The 21,258-nt window shown below is 32.8% G+C and overlaps 3 pseudogenes; 2 read left to right on the top strand and 1 right to left on the bottom strand.

Annotated features, from left to right (window-relative positions):
- The first annotated feature begins 1,536 nt into the window (after nt 1–1,536).
- On the top strand, nt 1,537–2,502 carry LOC137931528 (retinol dehydrogenase 11 pseudogene; annotated as a pseudogene).
- A 456-nt stretch (nt 2,503–2,958) lies between these two features.
- LOC137931820 (retinol dehydrogenase 14 pseudogene) lies at nt 2,959–3,916 on the top strand (annotated as a pseudogene).
- A 4,249-nt stretch (nt 3,917–8,165) lies between these two features.
- On the bottom strand, nt 8,166–9,252 carry LOC137931691 (retinol dehydrogenase 11 pseudogene; annotated as a pseudogene).
- Between the last annotated feature and the right edge of the window lie 12,006 nt (nt 9,253–21,258).

Genomic DNA, 21,258 nt, shown 5'->3' with positions numbered 1-21,258 from the left:
ATAGCCGCAATATTATTTTCTTTCTATTCTTTTGCCTAAGCGGCATTCGGACTCCGCTTGCATTCTTCCGTACGCGGGATAGTGAGCAAGGTGTACAAGGTGGATCACGGTCTGGTTCACGCCCGGTTCACAGAAGCACGAGGGGTCCTCCTTGAGCTTGAACCTGTGGAGATATTTAGAGAACCCCTCGTGCCCCGTTAAGAGCTGGACAAAGACCGCGTCCACCTCGACACTGCGGAGCACGCGGTAGGCCTGCGTGGCGTTTGGGAAAAGTATCCTCGTCACTGAAGCCGTCGTTCCTTCCATATACCTTCTATTCCATTCGTCGAGCGACTCCGATCTCAGTTGTCTCCTCAAGTAGCGTTTGCAGTGTCATCAGTGTCTGCAGCGTGTATGGTGTGGCGAGTATTATATGGGAACCCTGTAATGGAAGTGACGAGGGCGTATTTGGTACGCCTCCTGATCTTGGCTGAAGGGCAGGGAGATCTTGTTGCGCTCTCTATAGGAGGGTTTGGGTGTGAGAAGGTTGACTGTAAATAGGTCTCTGAGCAAGGACCGTCGGGAGTTTGAGATCGCTATGAAGGTCGACAATACGCTGGGACCAGTCCGCGCTGATAGGAATCCGGGTGAAGCGTGCATTGAAGAAGACGAGTCTCATGCGAGATTTGTATAAGTGAAGTTAATGCTTAAGAGGGAGTTTGCTCCAAAAGCAAATTAGGGGGTAAAGCCTGTTAAAGATGTGCGCCCCTTTCCTGACCAAGCGAATGTGGTAATGAAATTGCAGTACGAATATAAGTAATTTTTGTATTCCAGGATTCTACCACCAAAAACATGCCAATATTGCAGTGTCATCGCCCTAGTTTATCATAAAACTGACCCTTTGTATTATTATAAAATAGCTTTAAGTATTCATAAAATTACGTAACTATATTCAAAACTTATTTGTTATTATTTCAAAGCCTTCGTGTTGTTGTTTTGGATTTGTGTGGAATTAACTATTCCTGTTCTACTTAGCTTACATGGCACGGGAACAATCCTTTTGTGAATTTACGTGATTCGTAAACATAATCACTTTTGAAAATTTCTAGCGTATTGTAATGTAACGAATAATCCCTTTAACTTCCTGAATAGTTAATTTAATTAGTTTGTAAATTGCTGGCTTTTAGAACAGTAGAAACTCTATAATTAACATAACTAAAACGCTAAGACCTGACATAGTTTATTTTAGAAAACGCCAGCACAATTTTAATAGCAAAATACATAACACGTGAGTTGTTGCTCAAAAGAAGCACGACCTCATTTTCAATATTTATAAATTGAGATTCCTGTACTTGAACATAAAAGCATATAATTTTCTATCTATTTTCTTTAACTTATGATGAACAGATTTATCATAATATGCTGAAAATATCTTGATTTAAATAAAATTGTAAATGAATGCTTATGAATAAGCAAATAAAACATACCTGATAATAATCTTATGAAGACAAATTGAGATATTCTTATCATTTCTCAGTCAGCGGTGCAGCAAGCACTATGTTGTTAGTAGGTTTAATATTATTATTGATTTCTATATATGGATTATTTTACGTTTACTTAAAATTAACAACCGGTATTTGTAAATGTAGTAAGCATTTAGTGGGTAAAGTGGTTATTGTGACAGGCGGTAATACTGGTATTGGTTTTGAAACTGCTAAAGATCTTGCAGACCGAGGAGCTCGAGTTATTCTTGCCTGTAGAGATGAGAGTCGCGGTTCAGCTGCCAAAGAGAGAATTATCGCAGCCACAAGCAACAGTGACGTGCATTTCAGACACTTGGATCTAGCTTCATTGAATTCTGTCAAGAAATTCGCCGACGCTCTAATTCAAAATGAAAAACGTCTGGATATACTCATCAATAACGCCGCAATAAATGGATCTTTCAACGTAAAAACAGAAGACGGTTTATTATTAGGAATGCAAACTAATTACTTCGGGCCTTTTCTTCTTACTTGTCTTTTGATACCTTTACTGAAGTCATCTGGTTCTAGTCGGGTAATTAACGTTTCTTCGATGGCACATGGTCGTGCATCACTGGATTTAAACAATCTTAATATGGAAAAGGAAAGTGAAGAAACGTTTAGTAAAAACCGAGTATATGCCGTCTCAAAGCTATGCAATGTACTCTTTACCGTTGAATTAAGCAAAAGGTTACAAGGAACTGGAATCACAACTAACGCTCTTCACCCAGGTGTTATAGATACGAATATTTTAAATGATATAGATTCAAAAATATTCCAGTTTATCAGACCATTAATAAAACCTTTAATGAAAAATCAATGGGAAGGAGCACAAACCACGATATACCTCGCCGTGTCACAGGAAGTGGAGAACGTGAGCGGAAAATACTTCCGAGATTGTCAAATGGCGGACGTGAGCACAGAGCAAGCGCGAGATGCAGAATTGGCTCGTAAACTTTGGGATAAATCGGAGCAACTCCTTAACTTCAATTTAAAATTATAATAACATTAAGCTTGAAATTCATTCCTACGTCTAGAGATTTATTTAGGTGTAGTAATCATTATTTCACAAACACGTCCATTCTGGCTTATCTTATCACAAAGCAAACTCCAACACGTATATCATGAATTATATCTGTATCCGCTTCTGATTGTCCACTAACCTGCAAAATGGTGTAATTTATAGAATAATTATATATTCAAATGCATATATTAAAACCTAGCAATTAATTAAAAACTATAACAATATTAAATCAGTTGTACTTCTGTTCTTCGTTAAGCTTGACAGCGTGAGCCGTAAATGAATAGTTGCACTCAGGGCACTTGGCTCGATGTTTAGTAGGATAATAGTTATTTCCTGATAAATTTATCATCCAGGGCGTTAACTCACCTACAAAATACCTTATCAGAAATTATAAGTAATAATAAAAATCATTATTCATCAAAATTAAGCAGAGTACACGATGTTTTTGATAGCTCTACTTTTAATCAATGTTATATTGGCCACATTTATTTATATCTATAATAAATTAACATTAGGAATTTGCAAATGCAGTAAACATTTAGTGGGAAAAGTTGTTATAGTGACTGGTGGAAACACAGGAATTGGTTTCGAAACTACAAAAGATCTCGCCGAACGGGGGGCACGTGTGATCCTTGCTTGCAGAGATGAAGGTCGCGGTATTGTTGCAAGAGATAAAATCATCGCCGCTACTGGTAACAAAGATGTTTATTTCAAACGTTTGGACCTGGCATCCTTAAGCTCCGTAAGACAATTCGCTAATGAAATCCTTGAAAGCGAGAAGCGGCTTGATGTTCTCGTGAACAACGCCGGCATCTACGGTTCTTTGAATGAAAAAACTGAAGACGGACTTCTTTTAGGAATGCAAACCAATCATTTTGGTCCATTCCTCTTAAGTAACCTATTATTGCCGTTGCTTAAGTCCACTGCTCCTAGTCGCATCATCAACGTTTCATCGCAAGCATATCGCCGTGGGATTCTGGATTTAAATAACCTTAATATGGAACGAGAAACTTATAGCAAGAATCAAGTATACATTGTTTCCAAACTTTGTAATATATTGTTTACATTAGAATTGAGTCGGAAACTTAGTGGAACGGGTGTTACTGTGAACTGCCTGCATCCTGGAGTTGTTGACACTAACATGTTAAATGGTGCACTTGTGGGATTTCCGCTGTTAAAACCTTTGAAATCTGTAATAAAGATATTTTTAAAAGATCAATGGGAAGGAGCACAAACCTCGATTTATCTGGCGGTGTCTCCTGAAGTGGAAAACGTAAGTGGTAAATACTTTCGTGATTGTCACATGGTAGAAATAAACTCACAGCAAGCTCGCGACGTTGATTTGGCGCAAAAATTATGGGTGTTGTCCGAAAAACTTGTTAATTTGAATTAAACTTATCCATTTAAAAATACATCGTTTCACTTCGATCTATACCTTATTAATAATTATCTAATGTTTTCCACACTCTGTACTACAAATATTACATTTTTAATATTTTAATATTAATTTAACAAATTTAATATTGTATATATATATGTATATATATATATATATATGTGTGTGTGTGTGTGTGTATGTATGTACCATAATAACCATCGGCTTAAAAAAGTGTTTTTACCAGACTGAACATCGATATAAAGTGTACATAGAATATTAGATTAATCATATCTTCAAGACCCCATATAAATAATAGCCTATCTTTGTCTCATTAGTTAAGAAAAAACATCAAAATTACGATATATTTGCAATAAAAAGCAAATCAATCACTTGTCAAAAATGTAAATTTTTTCGATTATTCTTTTGTAAATATTTTCGAAGAAAATACCGCCATCGTCACGTCCAATCACTCAGTGTAGCTCTGTTATCTTTAAATCACTCAGGGGAAACGATAACAAACATACGAGGAAGTAGCGCATCCCCGGCAACGAAAGAGCTCGCGATCAATCGCAGTTCAATTTACGGAAGGCAGGCAAGATTGTCGGCAAACACGTTTCGCTGTATCGAAGATGTATGATATTCAACAAAGTCATGGAAATTTTTTTACCGATAAATACGACTAAATAAAAAAAATCTTTTTGGGTGGTAATTACAATTAAGCTGATTACATTTCTTGTAATTGAAATACTAACTACTACTACTTATACCCTAAAAAGTTTTCTGACTTTTTTTTATTAAGTCACTATCCCAATTCATTATTCATAAATTAAGTGGAGAATAGAGAAGATAATTTTGTAAAACATATTTACAAAAGAAGTGGCACAACGCCTTAATATATCAACTTTCTTAATATCATAACAGATGTTCGATTCTTTTTTCGACTCATAGGAAAATACTACATACCCATAGGTTGTAATGGCAATGAAAGAGTTATGTGGAATTTCTACCGGCTAAAACTTCTCGATCTTCTTTGTCGCCTTTTGTCTAAATTAAGTCCACGTCTTCGGCTGCTAATGAGAAGCTCCGATGTCCATGTTGCTAAAAATGATTGTTTAGATCATTTTAGTACCTCTAACAACCATGAAAATTCTATTAGCAACTACAAGTTTGAAACCGGTTTCAACTCGTTCAATTATAAAAAATGTAAAATCATCTTTCAATCAATAAATTTAATAAAATATTCTTATAATGTATTAATTATTATTATCCTTTTAATATGTAAATATATGTTGAAAGAATTTTGCTCTTAAGGATTTCGATATAAACGTAATTACTTGGACAATGATATGTACATCATCATGTCTTATGGCTACGTCGTTATGCCGAATAGCTTTTTTGTTATATTATCATTAGCCATCGGTCGCAAAGGTAAGATCTGATACATGAAGTTTTTTTTATATTTATTTTATTCATACCAAAAATACAGTATTTTAAAGTACAGTACAGTAGTTTTGTATTTGCATGATATTAAATAATTGTAAAGTAATTGTTTTGCTAGTGCTCACATGAAGTAAACTTGGCTTTTAATCAAGCGGAGAACCAACACCTCGCTGTTTAATTACGTGGCGTCTTTGCAATCTTTTGACCGTATTAATAAAACAAAACAAAACCATATAAGCGTCTTTAAGTAATACAGAAGCGAGCATATTGGTATGATGAAATGCACATACTAAACTAAATTAACAGTTTCATGAGTTTACGTTACCACCCAATGAACGCCATACTTGTTTCTTTTTTTCGACCTGGCTTACACTGCCGCCCAAGTGGCATTTGCAGAATCTACTGGGTCGGGAGAACAGAACGCAATGGGTGCTTAGCCTAAAACGTCTTTTAACGACTCTCGATTACTAGTTTCGTTACATATTGTATTTGTATATACATACATATATTCTATTTCTATATATATATATACATATATATATATATATATCAAAATAAATCATGTATTCGCCAGAAATATCAAAAAACGCGCAACTTACTACCTGTTACATACTTTTACACGATTTATCTATCATTTTCTCTTAAGTTTATTTCTAATGTTTTTCCTTATGATTAAAAAAATAAGACATCGATAATGAGTCCGATCGTAATGTATATGCAGATTACATTCAGTAATAACAAATAAGCACTTGCCAAACTATCACAAATCTATCTAACCTTCTCACAATTGTTGACGCCTACTATCATAATTATTTTTTCCCTTACCTTTACTTAAAGAATTGACTAGGATACATGTTATGTTAATTCTGTTTATTAAATATATAATATTATATATAATAGAAGAAAAGTAAGAAAATGTTATGCATGTGTACGGATAAAAATACATCTTAGTGCTAAATAATTATTTAATAAATATTTTTAATATTATCAGCGGTATATATTAATAAGAAAACTTAATGTGCATAATATTAAAATTTTATCAACGTAATATAATTGAAACTCTATAACGTCATAAAGATCCTTTGTTACAAAAGAGACTCTTTGTGTCGCGTTGGATAATTAACATGAACATACACTATTCGCTTTCAACGATATCATTGCTATCAATTATTTCCAATGTACACTATGCATATTGTAAGAATTTGTATTTACAAACATTTTCATTATAACACAATAAAATAAAGACTTTATAAAGACGATTTCGGAGGAAAATACGGAAGGAAAATAATACTCGTGGTAACCATGAAAAGCGCGTTTCTCTTATTTTCTATCGATGTATGTTTAAATAAAAATTAAATTACACATGTATTAATATAAATTACATGTTTACAATATTACTGTATACGCCCACTGCGATACATAGGCCCCCACCAAAATTCGTCACAACGATCGAGGATGCGTTATGCGCATCCGGCGACTTCCTGCGTCTTCAACTATGTCATAGGTTCACGTATCGTAGGCCTACCCACGTTGCTTCTACCGGCTCCTGTTCGGTACTTGAGAACCTTTCGTTCCCAACGACAGCCACTTTAGATGAACAATTTTTTTGAGCAAGTCGGTGACCCTGGTTTTTCTTCGCATCTTCTCATTTCTGATTTGATATCGCAACGAAGCTTCGACTATAATCCTCTCCATTATTCTCTTGGCGTTCTTGAACTTTTTTCATAAGGCTCTTCACTAGCGATCACTTTTGAGATTCAAACGTCATCACCGGCAACACATACTGGTCGAAGACCTTTGTCTGCTGGCATTTCAAAATAACGAATAAACGGTATAAAATTCAAGAAAAATATACATAACTTAATGAATGAGTTTTATGATGGTAACAAAAATTGAATAATTTACTAATTTAAGCTAAGAAACTATTTCTTGTGTTCAAAAGAAATATTATTAATAATAAAGACAAAACATAATATTTATTTTAATAAATATATACAATACTAAGATGATGCTTAAAAATATTTTTGTGATAATGGAATTTCATGGAAGCTTATCCTTGATTGCCTTCAGTTTTCTATTTCTTTAGTATCTACTTCATCTTATACAATATACGTAAATACAATTCTTGCAAAAAAAAATTACAAAACAATAGTGTACAACGTAAATAGATTTTTGATCTTAACCTTAACCTAAAATTGATGAAAATGATTTTCCCACAGTATTTCTTTTAATTAACATAGTTTTAGTCAATCTACTACAGACTTTTATTTCAAGAGGTCAAGGAGGTAAACGAGTCTGATTACTAACATTTGATTCATTAATGACACAAATTTAAAGTTATTAAAAATCACGAAATAGATACGCAATATTTTAAATTTAAACATGTTATTAGCGTTTTTTTAAAAAAGCATAAATTCTTATTATATATCATTTAATAATAATTTATTTTTCACGCTCCTTAGCGTGTCTTTGGTGTCAAATATTTTTTTACATTGTTGCAAAATGTAGGCTACTTCATTTGTAAATTCAAATTTGTAGTTATTATAAAGTAGTTAATTGTTGTAATTTAAATCTTTATTTATTATAAAATATGTTAAAATTAATAATATAGTCATTGAAAAACATCAAATTTTTCTCAAAACGTTTTTATACAAAATATCTTGAAATAGGTTATGGTATAAATCCGCATAAATTGTACGCTATACCGAAGCATGATCAACCGCATACCGGTTGAAAAAACAAACTACAACTGTTATGTCTTCGTTATTTATTTTACAAAATATTTATTCGTAACAAAATTAGTCCTTTCTTTACAAATCTAAATTACCTATTCACCTACATCCAATATGCATAAAATTGCATAAACTGTAATTTTAAAAACATTGCAGAATAACTACCCTATTTACAATATTTTTAATCAACTCATTAGACATTTCGTATTTATGTAAGATGCACGAGCTCTTCCGAAACTTTCCAAAGTTTACGAGCTATATCCGAATTTCTAGCTTGCTCTATACTAACATTCGCCACTTGACAATCTTGAAAATATCGACCGCTCACTTCTTTCACTTCAGGCGAAACAGCCAAGTATATAGTCGTTTGCGCCCCTTGCCACACAGTCTTCAAGAATGGTTTCACTAACTTTAAACTGTACTTAAATATTTTCGAGTCAATATCATTTATTATGTTTGTTGCTACTACTCCCGGATGAACACAGTTTACAGTGACTTGTGTCCCTTTAAGGCGCTTGTCTAATTCAACAGCCATAAGTATATTACAAAGCTTAGAATTGGCATAAACTTGATATTTGGATAGAATTTTTTCTTTTACTAACTCCATATTTAAGTTGTTAAAATCTATAACTCCATCTTTGTGTATACTCGATGAAACGATAATAATTCTACTAGGAGCAGAGGATTTTAACAAAGGTAATAGTAGACAAGTTAGCAGGAACGGTCCAAAATGGTTGATTTGCATACCTAACAATAATCCATCTTCCGTCTTCACGTTGTTAGAGCCGTATATCCCAGCATTATTAATGAGAACATCGAGTCGTTTTTCAGTTTCCAGAATATTCTGTGCGAAATTTCGAACAGAACTTAATGAAGCCAAATCCACGGGTTTACATTGCACATCGCTATTGCCCGTTGCAGCAACGATTTTATCTCTGGCAACATCACCGTCGGTCACGTCTCGGCAAGCCAGAATAACACGAGCTCCTCTATCTGCCAAATCCTTTGCCGTTTCATAACCAATACCACTATCAGCACCAGTGACTATAACCACTTTGCCAACTAAATGTTTGCTACATTTACAAATGCCAATCGATAATTTGAGATACACATAAATAAAACACGGTATACAAGAAGCAAGAAGCCACAATAGTAATAACAAAACCATTTCGTCCACAGTCTAACTCACGAATGCTGTTTTATCTATTCGGCGATAAATTTTATTTATAACGAACGTAAATTTATTCAACTACATACATTATTAAATAACACATTAGAAGTCCGTGTCGTTATTAAAATTGGATATTCATTTTACATACACAAGGCTAATCTGTTATATTTTAAATATGTATTATAATAACAAGTTTAAAGTTCATCCCAACCCTAAAGAAGATAAGTGTACTTCAATTAAAATCATATTAGATTCAATGATCTAGAGAAATAATTAGTTTCAAGTGAACTGTAACGGAGTAAATAGTTACTCAAATATAAAGTTTTTTCAAAAATCTACATCTACCGAATCATAAAAGTAATAGTTAAAAGAAAAGTTTTAAAGTTTGCTTTCGATTGAAATAGAATATTAAGAAAACGTGTTTTAAAATTGCGACATTAGTTCAAAAAGTGAATTCATTGGTAAAGGGTACACTTAATTTGTTTGGTTTTGTTAGTACGCTTTTAAAACTTGTGTAAAAAAAACCACGAACTCTTTATTATTTAGAAATGCGCTACTAACTGTTGGGCATGTTTACGATTTTACTATATTTTCCACATAAAACATCAGTGAAAATAAATATTACTTTTATATCGTCAACGTTTTCTTATCATTGAAATTTGTCTTTTGATTGCTTTCGTTTACACATATAAAGTAACCGATTTGAATTTCAAACGCATTATGATATTTTGATTTGCATAATCCATTTTCGATCTAGTTTTGGTCGTTAGCATAAAAATTTAAATGTTCATTATATAAATTAAAAGTATTAGTTATTTATAATAACATTATTTAAGTTTCATTTATTTATAATTACTGTTTGGAGGTGGTTTTGGCTGAGATTTAAGTACCCGATGCAATATATGCAATAAAGTAATACTATAAGAAATAAAAAACAATAAACGGAAAAAATCTAAGATTTTAAAGGTTCTCGTTATTATGTATTATAAAACATGAGTTGCTACAACTTCTCAACAATATTTATCTTTCCTAATTATATATTTCATAAGCAGCTGTAGTTAGCGATAAGATAAAACAAATAACTCGTCTTTGTGAACACATTTAAGAAGTAATTTAACTTATCACAGCACGTTACATTGTTTCAAAAAACTTTTATATCTTTATATATTCACTTATATTATTATTGACAAATAAATAAATGAATACAGATTTCCAATGATCGCTGGTGTACGTCATGAGAAAATTGCCAGTAGAGCCCCATTTGACTCAAAATAAAAGCAGATTGTGCCCTTCTATAACAGCATCGTTCACCTTACAGTTCGAAGGTTCCAATGTCCACCCGATCTGAAGAGAACCTACAATAAACTCCAGCGAGTTTTCCGTGGCCCCTTTCACGATGATACAGATTGTTGTTTAATTAACCTCTTAAATTTATTACATATAGTTCAGATATTTCATGGAAGTATAGCTCAACAGACAGGCAAGTAAAATCGAAAAAGTCAAATAACGGGCAGGATAGGAAAGAAAGAAAAATCCAGGCCGCTGGAACCTTAGGGTTCTGGAGTGGACATTACGAACCGGCGAGCACTGAGTAGGACGAACATCCACACATTAGGTAGACAGACGACCTTGTAAAGATTGTCGGAATACGCTGTACGAGCATGCGTGCCGCTTCCAAGCGGTTCTATTAGAAACCTATGAGGAAATCCTATTTCCAGTTGTAGACTTCCTATGGCCGAAATGAACTAACTAATGACGTTATAGGAGAGTCTTTTAACACCATATACAGTTTTTCACAAAAGACATAGTAATTTTAAGAAGCCTAAAGAAAGATACTCGTAAACCAAGCTTATCTTTATTTTTAGTACTCAACTTCAGTATATCATTAGTTTTCTTTTGATTAAGAAAGTTGTTAACTTAAATGCTTTGATTCTTTAGTGTTTCAATGTATGTGCTATTTTTATATTAAACATTATTAAATCAAATTCTCATGGTAAACCGAACTTTAAATTGTTTTGTTTGCATATAAATTTTCCGTAAACAGAACACGTATACGCAGCGAGAGTGAGTGGCAAAGTTTTAAATGAGTATATACGCAAGCCAATGTTCCTTCTGATATCTCTTTTGCTACTTTCACAAGTCTATAAAATCAATCGAAAAGAATTTTTACCTCTAAGAGTCTTTTGAACGAAAATGTTTCTTTCGGATGAGTAACTGAAGCTGGAAAAGATTTCCAAGGACAGTTCTCGAGATTGCATTAGAATTTGGATACTGTTCCCGTGAGAAACGAACAGAAAAAACGATTGTTGAAAGTGTATAAAATAAGAAAGCTTTTGTATTTTGATTTTAGGGATCTAATTATAATATCTAACACAATAAAAAGTTTCGTTAGCTACTATTTCCTAAAATGTAAGGCGGTGAGGTAGGTATTGATTTTATTTACAGGAGTAATTTGAAAAAAAAATTGAGTAAGAAAAGGACCAATATTTAGCCAATTCCGCACATGATGTGGTAGTCATGCAACAAAGTGCACCGCCAGCCAGCCCGCTGATAAATGCGTATGCGGCAAACAATGCGAATTACATAACTGCCACCATCAAATCACTCAACACGTGTTTCACCCCTCCACGGGGCATCCCCAGGAGTTATTATGATGTTTCCGCATTATTTCATCTTATCTAACAAGGACTTTTTTAATTGTATTTTTTTCATCTTTACGTAATTTTCAAAAATTAAATTTAATTTTACTCGAAATTAGGTAATTTCAAAGAAACGAATTTAATTACGTCTTTGAAACATTTAGTGATTAATTTCAACACATTTGAATTTTAATTTTCATTTCATCTATACAGAGTGAAAGGTGTAAAAGTTTTAAAGAATTAAATGTCTGGTTCATTTTTTAGCAAAAATCCTAAAAGTTTTCACAGCTAATTCCAATTAGGCTAAATAAAGTGACCAATCTGAAATATGACATATTAATTTATGTTTTGAATGAGTGGGACCAATAACTCCTGGCAGTACAGTCTGCAGGGACAAATCCTAATTTTTAAAATTCACCCTTTTCTTACTATCATTACCTTTATATATTATTTCTGAAGTCATCGAATTTGGACACGGTGTACCATACATTAATTTACAGTAACATACATCAATAGGCAGCCCTCGCACGGCTCCGTACTGTATGGCAATCACGGAAGCTGACTAGGAGAGTTAAACTCAAAATATTCCGGTCCAATGTGAAAACCGTGTTGCTATATGGATGCGAGACGTGTAAGGTTACCAAGGATATCACGCGTCGGCTCCAAGTCTTCGTTAACAACTGTCTTCGACGTATTCTCGGTATATACTGGCCTGAGAAAATCTCCAACGCAGACCTCTGGAAACGATGCGGTGAAATGCCGATCGACCAGCAGATTAAACGCCGCAAATGGGACTGGATAGGCCACACGCTCCGAAGGGACCCAGATCATATACCGAGGCAAGCCCTAGAATGAAATCCTCAAGGAAAACGAAGACGTGGCCGCCTTAAGCAAACCTGGCGGCGGGCGATCACTGCAAAAGTGAAGGCAGTTGGAATGACGTAGAGCGAAATAAAGCGCGAGGCTCAAGACCGTTCGGGATGACGATGTACTGTGGACGCCCTCTGCCCCATCTTAGGGACATAGGAATAAATAAATAAAGAAGGCTACACATTCAGCCCTTAAAAGCTTTTGCAACTTATTTGCAATCATCCTGTATAGTACAAAGAATGGTGTATTTAACTAAGGTATGAAAATTTATAAACAAACAAAACAATTCATTGAATTTTTTTTTTCAGTAGGAAAGTTACTTTTTACTAGGATACTATTACAAAGATTTGATTGAACATCTGAAGACATCGTTATTATTTTTAGTCACTCGTTATTTTGTCCCACAGTGTAGTTTATACTACTCGTAATTGAATTCTTTGATAGCCTTACAACTTCAGTTGTGCTGAAAGTTATTTTTCTCGATAGATCTACTTTTAGATAACATAGAGAACATTGGCTCGAGAAAATTTCTTATTCGGAAACTTTACTACATATTGCATATGTTTCTATTTTTGAAAGTATCCGTATTATAAATAATTTTAAATTCGGTTTATATTTGGTGAACCTTTCGATTGTGTTACAATTTTTTATCGCCTAGTGAAATAACACCAACCAAGATGATAACCTAAAGGCACACTTTCCACATAACAGTGGGATGTTTAATAACCTATATTTATTTTTAGTAACTTTGTTTTTACGTAAATTTAAGAAAAATAGATTTTCGTACAAGAGTAGCACTAGATTTTTTTTTTAATTTCTCTATGTTTAATAAAAGTAGTAACCACTTTGTGGATAACTGTGTACGGTTTTACACCCATGTAATATCACTAGATTATAATATAATAAATTTAAGAAGTTAAAACGATTGTACCACAGTGGGAAAGAATTTTCGTGATAATAAAGCTTGGAAATGAATCGCTCTACTACTGTTTTAAGTATATTATAAAATTGACTACACAATTGTTTTACTTTGTTGTGGGCTCTTGTCGGATCAGGGTGTATTTGTAACTCTCGTGGGCTTAAGATGGATACAGTCATTGGGAAATTCATTCTGACTAATAAAAATAAATGAATATTACAACTGAGCACTTAATATTTACGACTGAAATCATTACACAATTCAAATCTAGCCGACACCATTGACACGTTTAAAGGGTGAATAAGAGAAAGGGAGTAAGTATGTACAGAATTCCAGTGATGTAAGCGCCTTGTCGAAAATCCTTGCTGAATGTGCAACGGAATTCCAATATCATGGCCTTGAAGAATTGAATGAAGGTGGAAGATTATTAAAATTAATTAGATCTTGTAGCTTAAGACCGAGTCTTTTTGCGCCACTGTGTGATTAAAAAAACGTATAAATTATTTGCTATGATACCAGAGGAACCAGACTGTTAATGTTTTGAACATTGCGTACCATTTATGTATGATTAATCCAATGTCAGTAAAAATAAAAGGTCTACTTTTTTTAGCTATTTTTTACTATGATGCTATATATGCCGAAACTGCTGTACCTCTTCAATAAAACGCGACATTCGTAAGTGTTGACTGTGGGCTGACAGAACACCGATACAACCCCCGTCTCGCCGTGCACATATCTAAAGCGCGGTACAGTAGTTTCGGTAGCACAAGTTTAGCTTTAATTTAATTATTTAGGTATCGTACCGAAGTATAATACATTTCTTTTCAAATCTTAGTTACTTGACTCCGAAAACACCCATTCTGTTGTTTAAATATCAGTGCTACAGAAGTAATAAATCTAGAATTTTCATAAAAGAAATCTACATAATATATTAATTAATTTTCTTTCTTAAGCAATAGAAGAATTTTATCAAAGACTCGTTTCTTTCTTTGACACGAGCAAAATGTCTAATTTTACACTTGAACACTTGTAAAATACAGGTGAAGAGGCGATTACATGACCCTCTTAGCGGTCACAGGGCTGAAAATAACTCTTAACACCTATGGAAATAACACGTGTACTTACTGATATTTCGCTCTTAACATTAAATTTTTTGTGTAGAAATACAAATTAAAAATAAGAATTGATCCAGCTTTCGATGTAGAAAAATTAAATTAATTTTACTTTAAGTGAAAACCTAGTTATATTTATGACATGATTAAATATATTACCCAATTTAAAATTCATTAATAATTTTTCTAGCTCATTCACTTATGTCTTTAAGTAATAATTCACACTGAACTTCTTATTACGTATCAACAATTATACAAGGTAACTTCAACTATCATATTTTTCCGGCTTTTTGGCTTTATTTTTTATAAGTTTACGGATTGTGATTAGTAGTAACGAGAGAGATAAAAATCTGAGGAAACACTCTGTATATATTAATATACAATACAATAAAAAAAGTCGCGTTACTTTCACCATTTACAACACAAGAGCGACTGGAAATTTTATGATTATATAGTTTTTGTCTTTACCCAGAATAGAAAAATAAGTATTAAAATATGGCGAAATATACATGGTTTAAAAAAAATTATCTTGAATAAAAACATTAGCCAAAACAATAGTCTAACCGTGTGAAAAAGTATTTTATAGTTTTGTGAATACATATACATATATATACATATATATACATATGTATACATATATATACATATGTATACATATATATACATATACATGTACATATATATATATACATACATATATATACAGGGTAGATTTTTTAAAGCCACCTAGAAGAGAAGTACTGTACATACTGGAGATAGACAATTTTAGTCAAAAGAAACATTCCTCTATTTTTAAAACGAAACAGAATTGCATTCACAGATTTTCAAAACGCGTAAAATCCGAAAACATAACACCCTGCACTTTTACGGCATCGATCGATGGCGTCAATCATAAGGATCATTTATCTCTGACAAACGTGGTAAATTAAACACAAGGAAAACCATTATATCTAAACTTATAAATTTAAGAGGATAAGATAAAACACTTGTACCCAATGGTCAATCAGATGTTAGCAATTATTAATTATCGTTGAAGTTATTTATTCATTAAAATGACGAAGAATTATGTGGATAAGAAGATTGCATTTTGCAAACACGTGCAATAATGTGCAGTAATACTGGTTAAACAAAATTTAAATATGGATTCTTTTATAATAGTGTAATAAAACGCCCTGGAATAGTCTTTTGTTGCTCACATTAAATTTGATTGTATAATTTCATTATTGTCAGCTCACCGTCATAATAGCCTGTCAAGAACAATTTGATTTAATGGAAGCTTATTTTTTAAATCACAAAGATTTGAATTTAGCTCTGCGGTAGTATGGAGAGATATCGGCACCAACAAGTACCAACTCAATTTTTTTTGAAAAGTATGGTTGATAATTTGAAAGATACTGGTAATGATAAAAGACACCCTTAGCGTCGTCGGCAGGAATATTCCGATTTTGATGTACGTATTTTAACATACTTCAAAGCTTATCCAAGGCTTCAAGCAGAGAAGCTGCCGAAGAAAAACTTACAGCAGAATCGCCACTGCCTGTGTTACTTATCATTTCAATACCTGGATTAGTACAAATGGCACGGTCAGATGGCCTGCGCGAGCACCAGATGTCATCTCTTTGGAATTTTTATGGGGATAAGTAAAAAATTAAATTTACCAAAATTCCTATGTATATATATATATATCACAACTCGATATTAAAAGTTACTGGGAATGAATTCCCTAACAGAATAAATTTCTGAATCCAACAAAATCGAGCTCATTTTGAGCAACTAATTAGTTAATTAGTTAGTTTACCCCTTTTTTTTCGTTTAATTAAAAAAAGTTTAGATTTCATGGTTTTCCTTGTGTTTAATTTACTACGTTTGTTAGAGGTGATCCTTATGATCGACCCTATCGATCGATGCTGAAAAAGTACAAGGCGTGATTTTTTCGGATTTTACGCCTTTTGAAAATCTGTGAATGCAGTTCTGTTTCTTTTTAAAAATAAAGGAATGTTTCCTTTGACAAAAATTGTCTATCTCTATGTATAGTACTTTCCCTCCAGGTGGCATGAAAAATTCCACTCTGTATATATATATATATATATACATAATACTATTTTGAAGAACCTGTAAAGTTTAATTTTTATAAAATCAAATATATGTGAAACCTTTTCCTGACTAAAATATCGGTGTGCCGATATGAAGAGCGCTATTATTAATTAAGTAATAGAAACATTGAGCTCGTTATTTCAAAGTCTGTATAACTTATTAATAGAGATCCTTGAAGTCTAAAAAAACAAAAGCCTTGTTACTTTACACTCAACACTAATTTTTTTATTTATTTGTGTGGGGTAAAAAGGAGCAGTATAAAAAGTCTTATGCAGTTGCGACGGCTGTCCTCGGAATTTTTATTCGAGTTTAATTACTCATCGAAAATAATTATGATCTCTTAAAAGATACTTTTTAAGGGTAAATTTTTTTTTGACATTATGAGACGTATTGTTAAACCAATATGTGTGTCTTCTTCTATGTATTTGTGTGCATATACCCATTTAAAACTTTGTCACTTACTCTCGCATGGGCATCGTGTTCTGTTTGCGAAAAATTTCCATGCATACAAAACAATTTAAATTTTGGTTTACCATCCGAGTTACCATTTAAAAATCTTAAATTTAAAATATACATGGATTTTAATACTATAGAACCTAAACGTTTACCTTCTTAATTAAGTAATGCAAATAAATTGGAAAAAGTAGAACAGAGATCTGATAGTTTTAATAAATAGCAAACAGAAAAAAAATGATTAAACCTTTCAATGTACAGAAAACATTTTCGTCTTAAAAAAATATCAAGCGAGATAAGTTCTGGAAATGTCTATTTTTAATCGTAATTCTTAATATCCTAATATTAAAAACGACTGAACTTAACTTTAAAGCACAAAAATGAACGTTATGTAAATCTAAACATGTCCAATAGCAGAACACAAGTCGGGTAACAATAACATTCCTCATTAATGTCACTCCTATTCTCGGCTGTGTCCACTATTTCGAGTAAAGAGGCTGAGATACTTTGTAACACTAACGAGCTGCTTCTATTTTAAATACTTTTTGCTGTTGTAATATACATTATTATCACTACGCTTCGGGGCTCATTAAATAAATACGTACAATGTTTTCGATACACGTTTCAAAAGAATTTAATCTTTAACGTTCTAAATATAAGGGATATAATTAGTTACACATTTGAACAGACTTTCAGTTAATATTATGTTTTATAACAGTACGTAACAGTCTATTTTTATAGTTCTATGTAGACGTCTGTGGGCCAACATCATTTGTCTATAGTCTAGCTGTGGTGTAATTAGTCTATTATCATTTTGCTTTTCTTTAAAATGTAATCTTAAAGCCAATACAATATGAAATAGTAAGAGCTTAACTTTTGAGCTTTAGATAAGATATCATAAATCATTTTGATGTTGGCTTAGAATCTTGTCTTTTGTGTTGCAAACTTTGGTCGCTATGAAATATTGCCAAAAGTTACACAAACATCGCTTAAAATGTGCCATTGAAAATATAGAACACGCCGGTACTCGGACAACGCTTTCAAAGACTGCGCCGTAACTTGAAGGCTTAGCAGGCAATTTAAAAATAAATAAAGCTCACATAAATGTTACTTTACAAAAGAGAAATCTAAAATATTTACAAACATATCTGTACGTACACGTTGCTTTATACTATATCTTACTATCCTTTTGTAATGACCTTCAAAGATTTGATTTTACCATCCAAATATATTAAACATCATCATCACAGCCGTATGACGCACACTGCAGGACTTATATCCCTTCTTTTCTCACTGATTTCTGATGATAAGAAATTGCCCGCATGCAACGTTTTCAGATAATTATCAAAGTCATCTGTTCGCCTTGTGATGGATGTACTACGCTGAGCTTGCCAATTGTTACTCTCTTTTCCAAACTAAGAAAGGGACTAATATATAAGTAGCTATTACTTCCGCTATGCAGCGGTAGTCGTGCAATGAAGTGCACCGCCAGCCAGCCCGCTGATAAATGCACGTGCGGCAAACAATGTGAAACACAACTACCACCGTTAATTTACTCTACACGTGTTTTACCCCTCCACGGGGCATCTTCAGGAGATGTTACACCGACCAGTGCCAAACGCCGAGCCATACACTCTTCTCCAAAACGTTAAAGTTCCAGTGGCAATCTGTTTTGCGCGCTCTGTGGTCTGCCCGCTGCCACCAAATCTAGTGAATTCGCAGAGCTTTGTCGATTAGTTTTGTTTGTCTATGGATGGTATTGCCCTCTAGATGGCTCGCTATACGACTGTTAACTTGCTAATAAGATCCGAAGTACTAGTAAAACACATTGATCGGCACGGAAGGATAAAATATATTTACATTATCTGTTGATTATTAATATTTATTACCTCACTAACTATAATCGTGCCATATTATGCAAACTGATGCAGATTACTTATATTCCTACATTGCCCTTATTGAAAGCCGTCGAAGACTATGTCTGTGAAGTAAAGAAGAACTTTCTTTGTTAGTAAACATTATAATTTTACGAGCTCTGAAGTCTATATTCACGTAAATAAATTTGTAAGATATGTATATTGACACAAAAAAACTGTTATAAGGCATGTTTTAGTTGCATTTGAGAGAGATTTTTACTTTCATACGCATACACTCATGCTTATTTATTATTTTTTAACTCCTAGTCAATTTATCCGTATAAAAACATCGACATGGTTAGTTATTCTAAGCAATGCAGCTGGCAACAATGAACCCTATCTATGTTCATGTAACAAATAGTGATAAATAAAAACGATCAAATCAAAATCCGAATTATACGTACACTTGAAAAGAAACGATTATTCTTTACAATCCTGTCAAGCTTGGTACTAACAATATTTAGATCACCACATATTATATACTGCATATATAATATTATCTTCCCATTTTAAAGACACCAACTAATAAAATTTTCACTGGTCTAAAAAATAGTGTCTCTGCGTCTTACGATGACTGCCTTAAGAGTTTCGTGAAAAAAACATTATGACGGTACAAAGTCGATATACGACAATCTAGTCTATGTGAATAAGAAAATTAATAATGATTAAAATAAAACCGATATACATAAATTATATGTCGAATTTTATATTATCTACTTATGTTATTATGTATACTTTAATTGTAAATGAATAATTAACGAATTTATAGCAAAATTTAAGTCAATAGTATATTTTGACTTGATTCTATTGAACACGGTAAAATTCAACAACTTTTAAAATATATATATATATTAATGTAAGATACGATACTTGCCGAAAGTGCTATGGATCACTATTTGTCAAAATGGTAGTTGAAATTGACAAAATAAAAACAGTAAGATGAATGTAGATAAAAACAATACCCGATAGCTTTCAGCGCGACCAAATGGAGACTCTTAGATTGACAATAGTGAATAGAAGTGCAAAAATATTTTAGAAGTAGAACGTTTCCTTTGAAATAATATCCAATTTCACCAGAACAATCAACAAGAAAACAATAGGTTGCTAGTTATCGAAATAAATAAGTTTCTTATAACTTTCTGCGAAATATCTCTTTTACAGATTAAAGTTTACAAGCTCCCTAAAAAAAATGTATTATCGAATAATGAACACAAAAATCGAGGATGGCCTGTTGAATTAGACTTATTTTTATTCACATTTACGTTTATGCACCAGAAAAGTTGTCATGGAGAGAAAAAAAGTGAAATTGTGAGATAAACAGTTAACACTTTTATTCACATATAAGACCGCATAGTTAATTAGCACAGTTTTCCCAAGCTGTCAAACATTTGATTCAAACAAAATAAAAATATGCAAAATGGAGCATAAAATATCATATATATCGCACGCAGTTATTTATGACACACGTGAATTATTGAAGAGAATAAATGTTGCGTTACAATTAAAATATTCTCATTGATTAGTGTTCCAGTATACGAAATAACAAACTTATTTTTGCAAGTGATCGTTGTTTATCATTAATTTCTGATATACGTTATATGACATTGACTCTGAATGAAGTTTTATTTATTTACTTTTTCTATTACTAGACTGCGACTGGCCAAAAAGTTTTAACAGTACAAAGTTCGTTAAGGCACCTAGTCTTTAATAGAGCTTAGATGCTGCAAACAGGCGTGCTGTTATTTTAATTTTAGCCAATGAAACAACAGTAAGCATACCTTGTGGGGGAAAGCCAATGGATTTATTTGTTAATTTCTTGTTTTTCAAATTATTAAATTCATGCAGCATTAACTAATTAGAACCTGTAATAGGATAATCTTTACGTCTTCATTATCATAATCATCGTTTCAGCCGTAGAACGTTCACTCCTTAGCATTAGCCTCTCCCATAGATTATCAGCAGGACCGATTTGGAGCAGCCTATATTCAGCAACTTCCGAGAACTTTAACAC

This window comes from Battus philenor, unplaced genomic scaffold (genome assembly GCF_028537555.1).
Source record: "Battus philenor isolate CCGP_79_NKW_IND1 unplaced genomic scaffold, ilBatPhil1.0.hap1 SCAF_8, whole genome shotgun sequence".
Taxonomy (NCBI): domain Eukaryota; kingdom Metazoa; phylum Arthropoda; class Insecta; order Lepidoptera; family Papilionidae; genus Battus; species Battus philenor.
The sequence above is the reverse complement of the archived record's forward strand: the minus strand, read 5'-3'. Positions and strand labels throughout refer to the sequence as shown.